The following is a 9,041-nucleotide window of genomic DNA, read 5'->3' on the forward strand; positions in this document are numbered from 1 at the left end:
CATCACTTTTCCTGTAGAGTGCAGGCAACACAGTGCAAATTACACACTCAGTTCTCTCTGTGTACATCTACATAAAATATTACATCTCTTGTTCCTTTTCTGTACAGAGTGCTTTTGATCAAAACTGCATCACATAACTGAATAAATACATACCAGGAACTGGGATGAATCTGCCAAAACTTGTACTTTTCCAAGGCCTGGGACTCCAAAATGGAGACATATTTTATTTTGATGAGTATATGATGACAAGATTAAAAAGAAGGGTACTTATTTTCATTAAATGTAGTCCCCCAGCTATGGGCAGAAGTATAAACTTTGTTTTGAGGGGTAACTATGAGTAATAATTATAACTGAATTCCCCTAGTTATAGCAGAATGGGCATCAGCATACTTAAGGCAGATCATTCATGGCAGTAACTTGTCATAGATTCATTAAGTTAATTGTATAATTTAAACTTGCTTGGATTCAGGCTACTATGGTAAAAAGCACAAGGCAAGTCAAATACCAACCGTAGTTTTATTTCAGTGGGTTAGGGATGACATCTTAGTCTGCCTTCTGTTTGCCGCAAGACTAGGAAAATCTGCTGATCTCTGCCTGTAAAAAGCTATAATTTCATGCTGTATTAGGAAGGATTGACTTTATGAAACGGTCTCTTTACTGACTCTGGAGAATTTATTTTGATTCACAACAGTTGCACGCCATTTGTAGAGAACTTGGGAAACAGTAGTTGAAAGATGGTACAGAAATGCCCATGATTTTACATTAATATTGATATCAAAACATCATTTTCCTGCTCTCTCATGCCAAATTTTAGATTTATAATATTATTCTTGAAACCACACAGTCAAAGAACGTTCTACCTTTTCCTTATCGGATAAGTGTCTTTGAAGCATTCTTTCAGATATGTTTGCTGACTACACTGAACTTGAGTTTCTATATCTCAGTGCCCTGCATGCACTCTTTCTTCTTTTTCTGTGCTGGGAAGCTGTTGTAAATGGTTTGTTTAGCTGGGTCAGGAAGTATTTTTCCATTTGGCTACTCTTTATTCCTGCTTTTCATTTACAGACTAATTTCATAGTTAGGCACTAGGCAGCTGCTCTTCTAATGTGTGGACTGGCATAGCAAATAATTTTATTATGTCTGCAGTGCACCAGGTTGCATTATAAAGTTTCAGGCAAGGCTATCTTCTTCCTTTTTCTTTCATAGCTTTTAGCTATGCCTATGCAATTAAATGAGGTAGCTGACTCTGTGGACATCCTGATGCAAAGGGGGATAGGATAGCCTCTTGAAACAGCAAAAGTATCGGCTCAAGATGGGTTTAAACCCATCTAATTGCAAGCTGCTTCTGTTGATCCTCATTGTCTCTATTTTGCCTTCTTCTCAGCTAATTTTCTATGAACCTGCTTCATGGCATGGCTTTGTGCATGCCAGCAATGGCAAAAGGGAAAAGCAGGAGGGAGTGGGAAAGAGGTGAAAATAGCTGTGGTATCAGGACTCGCATGGTGCCAAGCCAGACCTGATTGGTGCTGTCAGCTCTGAATAGTGTAATTTCTTTTTGCTTCTAAAGGTATTTTTTAAGATGCTCTCATCTTCAAAGTTCTGCTCTCCATAGCGTGCTAAGCAATAATATCATTGTCTACTCTACCTTTTTCTTCCAGGCTTTGAGCCTTGTGAAATTCTGTATAATCTGGGAAGCATGCTAAAGTAGAGAACACCAGTACAGGTTTTCAGATGCACAATTTCTATGTTTATTTTGAAGATGTACTGTTCAGCATGAGGGGGCCATTTTTAGCACGAAGTATAGCAAATGAGTTTTGCAATACTATTATAGTAAATTGGATGTGTTTAGAACACAGGAGTATGAAGGCAAAACAGAATCTGCCATGAGATATGTTGAATTAGTCTTGAGTTTAGGAAGACCAGCTCTGCCATTCACTTTTCATAGAAGCATGGAATCATTAAGATTGGAAAGGATCACTAAGATAACCTAGTCCAACCATCAACCCATCCCCAACGTGTCCACTGAACTGTATCACTCAGTGTGGCATCTGCACATTTCTTGAAAACCTCCAGAGATGGTAACTCTACCATTTCCTTGGGTATCTTCCAATACCTCATTCCTTTTCTTTGCTGCAACTTAAAGACACTAACTCTTGTCCCAGGAAAAAATACCCACCTCTACCTTGCTACAATCTCCTTTCAGTTTGTAGAGAGCAGTAAGGTCTCTCCTGAACCTCCTCTTTTCCAGATTAAACAATCTCACTTCCCTCAGCTACTCCTCCTAAGGCTTGTGTTCCATGTGCTTCACCAGCTTTATTTTCTCACTGGAAGAGCTATTTCTCTTTTTTAAGTTATTATATTAACTTTCAAATATAGCAAATTCCGTTTAAGCTCTACTGGACAGATAACAAAACTCGGCATACAGATGTGCTCATCATATGTAAAGAAGCCAGTTCCAACCTCCTCAGTGTCAAATAAAAGCCTTTTAGGCATATGTTCAGAGGAAGTATAAGAGAAAATAAATTCCTAGTCATGGAGCCAATAGGAAACACCTGTCAATGGGACTTCGTTTTACTTTCAATAGTATGAATACCTCCTGATGATACAGTTAAAAGGATCCTAACTAAATTCCTTTGAAAAAATGTTGGGGAGGGAACTTAGAGTCTGGATGCTCATTTGCATTACTATTTTCTGTAAGACTCCTGTGGCTGTTTCTGAGCCTGCTTGTGAGGGATTCATACAGTTACTTTTAGACGAATGACCAGTTCTGGCATTGTAACTTCAGCAAATTAAATTTTCCACCTACGAGAGCCAGAAAGTAATTATAATAGCAGTCTATTTGTAAAGCTGAAGCTCTCTGTACCAAAGTGACAAGTTCTGGCTTTGTGGAGCTGATAATGGAAGAATGAGGTTGTCTGTAGTTTAAGTTAGGAGCATATGAGAAGCTTTTATATTTTAGAAGATAATTTCTGTTATGCTTAAGGAAAAAATACAATTAATTAGTGTATATGGAAAAACAGATGATATACAGTCCATTACCTAGGTAGTTCACTGTCAAAGCCACTCTACCTTTACACTAAAGATTTGTGGATACCATATCTGCGGGGACTATAATAAAAAATTCTGAACTCTCAGTGCAACCTATTTCTATCTGGAACATAAGTAAACAATGTGAAGAAGAACTTTTATTGAGACACAATTGAAATATACATTATTTGTTCTGGCTAATCTCTTCACTCTGTAGTTCCTTCAGAAATCTTGAAAGTGTGTTTTTACCCCCCTCTTCAGTTGTGCCCTGTGGGTTAGTTACCTATCAGTTTCTGCTGTTAGGGAAGAAAGTCATTGTCTTATTTGATTTTCAAAGAGCTTTAGGATGTGCTGTTGGTGCATGTGTGTTGTAGGAGAGACTCTGTGCAGCAAAACCCATTTAACACTGATTGTTTTCTGAGTGTGGCTTCTGAGAAGATCAGATGCCCAAGCCAAGGACAGCACCAGCTCAATTTCACACGATTCTGCTGTGCTGTTTGCTGTTCCTCCTGTGTGCTAAGTGTCTGTGTGATTATGCCCTGAACTAGGACATGGGACCTGACCCACCTTGAGAAACAGACATTTTTACTTGTTAAGTTTTCAGATATGTTCCAGTGCACGTTGCAGTAGCATGGTCATCAGTGTCAGTCCAAGGCAGGAGAAAGCAACTGGAAACAGAGAGTGAAGCCACACCACACAGTAGCATGTAGTGATGTTGGATTAAGATAATTTTACAATTAAGTTTTTAATGTTAACTTCTGAATTTGTGTTTCAAACAAATCATGTTGGAGAGTCCTGTAAGATGTTGTTTTGTTTGCATCTTAAGGAAGCCTTTAGCTTCCATTCTGTTAATGTGCATTTAATTATAGTACCAGTGATATAGGTGGTTGCTGTGAAAGTTGCTGATGAAAGTGAGTATATGATCCATTTCACTGGAGTCAAACATCTGCCCATTCTCTTCTTACATACTGATCAGACTGATAGTTTCTCTTGCATAAATCCACAGATTCAGAAAAGTCTGTTGCTTTTCTCTTTTCTTTTATGTTTCCTTGATGTTTTTGTTTGTTTTATTTTTTCATCTGTTGGGAATTAACAGCCAAAATGATTAAATTTTTCCTCTAGGAGTTCCAGTGCTCTGTTGCTAGTCCTTGAAAGGAAGCAAGGTCAAGCTGTGCCTATTTGCAAAGCATTGCTTGGTTTTAAATACACGTTTCCCTGAATTTGCTTCCTATGATTCCACATGCAAATGCTCCAGTGTTGGGCTAAAATGCAATTTCATATTTGGTTCAGTTTCTTGTCAGTCTTACTTTTGACCCTGACTAATGCTAACCAGTGCAATTATCCGTGGCATGTTACGTTACTCCTATGCTTTCCATTCAGTGCACAGAATGATATTTTCCAAACCACAGCAATTATGAAAGCTTGATGACAGATTAAAAACAAATAAATAAATAGAAGAGGATGATAAACTAAAGTAACACTAGTGAATCAGAATATGGGCAATTTGAATTTAACCCCTTTACAATTTTCATTAAGATCTGTGAGGTTTCCTCTTCTGTGCCTGCATGACCAATGCTTTGGTCTTTGCTATTTGTCTCTACTGTATCCAGGCCTGGGGGCCCCAGCGCAAAAAGGAAGTCGAGTGGGTCCAGAGGAGGTCTGTGCAGATGCTCAGAGGGCTGGAGCACTTTTGTTATGAAGAAAGGCTGGGAGAGAGATGGGATTATTTAGCTTGGAGAAGGGAAAGTTTCGGTGAGCATCTCATTGCAACTTTCCAGTACTTGAAGAGAGCTTGCAGACAGGAGGGGGACTGGCTTTTTACATGGTTTGATAGTGACAGGACAAAGGGGAATGTCTTCTAACTAAAAGAGGAGAGATTTAGATTAGCCATTAGAAAGAAATTGTTCTCTCAAAGTGCTGTGAGGCCCTGGATCAGGCTGGCTGGAGAATATAATAAAAGGAATATGAGGTAGGAGGGAACACAACAGCATTTTGGATTTCTGAAGCAAAGAGTCAAAATGCAGGTGGCTGGAAGACTCTCCTGATAAGGGTTTCCCTGATCTGAAAGGTGCTGCTAAGCATGTCCTGCAGGTCCCTCTTGGCTGCAGCTATTTCTAGCTTGTGATGCAGAGATCTCAAAAGGATTAACATCTCAGTTTATTGCTTTCAGATGTGCTGAACTTTGTTGTTGTTGTTGTTTTAAAGTATTTAATAGTATTGGATATATTATGGGATGATTTTCAAAGCACCAGTTTCTGTTGTTGGCCTCTGACCTTTGATTTTGATCTGAACTCCGTGTGGCTTCTCATAGTGAGGAATCAGCAGCTGCGCAGCAACATAACTCAGGCAGATGTGTTTTCCAAAATGAATGTGTGCACTGTGTGTACAGAAATGCTGTAATACAATTTGTTGGTTTTGTTAAAATGTTGGCAATATGATTATAAGATGTATAGACTGAAAGAATAGTAACAATCTACAGAGAAAACAAGTCACTCAAATACACTGTCTATTAAAATAATTGTCATCTACGTTATTCTTCAGGTGTATCTTCTGCTGTAAGAAGTAAAGACAAATGGTAAAAAATCTGGGCTCGAGGCTAATCTGTATGCATTGAATAGATAAGTGTGTGGATTCCTCTTTTATTTTCATGCAGAACTTTCTTATTTATTTATACTTTATTTCTTTTACTGTCCTTTTTGCTATGTTATAAAAGGTATAGATACAGATATTTCATTTTTAGTAAGTCCTTGTTTAAGTAGTCTTATCTTGAATTTAGCTACCTTTCTTACTGATCCAGGAGTGCAAGCATGACAAAAAAAAAAAAAAACAACCAAATTATATATATTCCTGTATTCCCTACATATATTTTTCTGTTTCAGTAAGTGCTTTGTAGGTGTGATCTGTCCTTGTCTTAAAAACAAACTGAAAACAAAGCGCCAGCCTTAGAAGAAAATTTAATTTTGAAGATTAAATCCACTAAATCCTCATTGTTAAATTTCATATTCTAAACGTGAAATGTATCTTGAAGCATATCCTGGAGTGGTTTGTGTTGAAACATTCCAACTAAAGTTGAGTGGCGTGTCTTATATTTTATTCTTGCCACTTAAATAGAAAAATTAAATGGCATCTAATTTCAGTAACGTTATTTTCTATAATGTTCCAATTAATATGAAACTTTTTTTTTTTGCATTTCTATTCTTAGTTCTATTTGAAAAGCAGAACGATAAATACTACAGAATCTACTGTAGATAGAGGTTCAATTTATTGAATATTTTCATTTTTAATTTTATTCTCCACACTTAATGGGCAAGCAATATCTGATTCTGCAGTGCTTGCCAGCTTGGGTTACCTTCTGAAGTCTGCTGTAAGAGGATTGGGTTTTTGGGAAACATTTGTAAGTAGTGATGTGTGGTTTCCATGCGCTTAAACTGAGATGCACTGTGACCATCTTTTCAGATAAGTACTTTTCCAATTTCTTAGTGACACTTCTAATCATTGTCATTCAAGTAAGTTTAGATGATTCACTTAGTTGAGGTTAAATGCTGTAATCGAAGCTATTGATAAACTTCATGGTACAGGATGCAAAGACTGATTATTTAAATACTCTGTGCCCTCCCCTAGCTTGCACACTTTCACGTGTACACACAGAGGCACAAATGCATGTACATGCAGGTTTCAGCTCTAATGTAGAAAATAGGCAGCTATCACGGTGGATGAAGGCAATGTTTGAGAGCTTGTGAAGCACTGTACACAAATGAAGTGCTGAGCAAGGCTCCTCTGGAGTCAGGCTACTCTGTTCACAGTTTTCCAGGAGGCTATTGGGTATGGCTGCATGTAAAACCAGGAAAGCCTCACGTTTGGTCATCCTCTTAAAAAATGTTTCGCAAATGCAAAGCCTAGGAACTGAAATTCCTCTGTTCCTTTACAATCGTAGGAGGTAAGTGTTAGTGTACTGCCAAAAAAAATCTACAATTGATCATTTGCATCTAATGGAGCCTCAGAATGAGGCAGAAATAAAATGCTTTAATAGTTTAGTGCAAAGCAGCCACTGTATTACAGTCCTATTTTAAACCTACACCTCAGTTCCAGTGTGAGGATGTTGCAGGTTAGAGTAACAGTTCTGTTGAAGCTGGAAGTAGCAGAGAGTTCCTGGAAAATGTGGCTTTTACAGTGCGAGGTAAAAGAGTACACACACTCAGAGTGTACAGAATTTTATGTTTTATAGTACTTCACGAGGAAATAGAATTCGTAGGGAAAATAAATAATAATAATGTTGCAACACCTTATTTAGTTGTCCTTGATTTTTGTAGGGAGAAAAAATACTGAAACAGTTTTGCCTCTGGCTGCTGTTTGTTTTGTTTTTGTTTTTTTTTTTTCCCTCTGAACTCCATTTACTTTGTCTGCTTCTGATTTTATTTTCTGGTTTATTTATTTATTTTTTCTGAGCTGGAAAGATTATCCTGTTGCATTACAAACAAACACTAAACCTTCTGAAGAGATTTCTCATCTGCACTGTTTTGCTGCTGAGTTGCTTGAAGCCTGATGCTATAAAGATAATAGAATTAGCAGACCTAGCAGACCTCATTATTTTTAATTACTATTACTGCTGCTCACACACTACATGTAATTTGGTAAAGCTGGAGTGGGGTGAGGGGAGGAAACCAAGATTTCTGTATTTCAAAATGGTCCATCATAGGAGTGGTTGTTGTCAAATCCTTCTGTAAATTGTGTGGGTCTTTTTAGATTTATCTTTCTGATAATATTCAGAACAAATCTCAGAAACTAAACATAACAAAGAGGGAAAGGGAATGTGAGCCATAAATAGTCAGCTCACAGTTTGGTTCATTTATCAAAGCAAAATCAATTGTTATTATTAGCCTATTATCATCATCCTTTCAGTGAGCTGGCTTCATTTTGATCAATATTTCTAATTAGGCTACATCAAATACAGTTTTTAACTGTAGTATCCCAGTTCAGTGTTGGGTAATTATACATGTGTTATCAGTACCCATTCTTTCTGTTCTATCTTCATTAATAGGATGTTTCTTTACAAATGACTGAGAAGCAATCATATGTCAAGCAGGGTTGTAGCAGTTATGGATCAGTGCATCAGAGTTGATAATGGAGCACCTACTATGTTGAGATAGTGTTACTTTTATTTGTACGAGCTATAAATCTTAAGTAGCATGTCATGAAATCAGTCCCTCATTTTTAAGTAACTTTAAGTAACTTTCACTGAAGTTTCAAGTAACAGCACAGAGACCGGGAACCAATGCTCTCTGCCGTGGTTTCTCCTGGCCCATTTTCATTTGTAAACTAAGTGTTAATGCAAATGGATACATGTCATCGGTTTCTCATTCCCTAGTAGTTTATTTTTATCCTATAAGTATCATTGTTCCTCCAGGGTTTGTCTGATAGCTGCCTAGTGCTGTGCGTGCGTATATATGTGAACTGCCCTTTTGCAGAAAATTTCAGTGAATTTCCCTGTGTAATTCCATTAGGCTCTGTTACAAATTCCATCTCAATAATAGGCCAATGATCACAGCAAAGTTAATAGAGGAGCTGGAAGGAGAAACAGGAGTTTTTGCACCCAGATATCTTAATCTGAGACGTATTTATCTGATGAGTTCATCTGAGGATGTAACAAGCTTGACAAACTTTTGAAGTCTGGTAGACACTAAGTAGACATAGTTAAGTGTGAAAATACTTTTTGGAATATGTTGAGTGTAGCTGATTCAGTGCTTCTCCTTTATCTCTTTAGAACCCTCCCATGCCCCTTTTTTCCCTCTCTCTCCCTTTTTCCCTCTCTCTCCCTTTTTCCCTCTCTCTCCCTTTTTCCCTCTCTCTCCCTTTTTCCCTCTCTCTCCCTTTTTCCCTCTCTCTCCCTTTTTCCCTCTCTCTCCCTTTTTCCCTCTCTCTCCCTTTTTCCCTCTCTCTCCCTTTTTCCCTCTCTCTCCCTTTTTCCCTCTCTCTCCCTTTTTCCCTCTCTCTCCCTTTTTCCCTCTCTCTCCCTT

This window comes from Cyrtonyx montezumae, unplaced genomic scaffold (assembly GCF_038088225.1).
Source record: "Cyrtonyx montezumae isolate F1298 unplaced genomic scaffold, pur_monq_1.0 scaffold_4, whole genome shotgun sequence".
Lineage (NCBI taxonomy): Eukaryota > Metazoa > Chordata > Aves > Galliformes > Odontophoridae > Cyrtonyx > Cyrtonyx montezumae.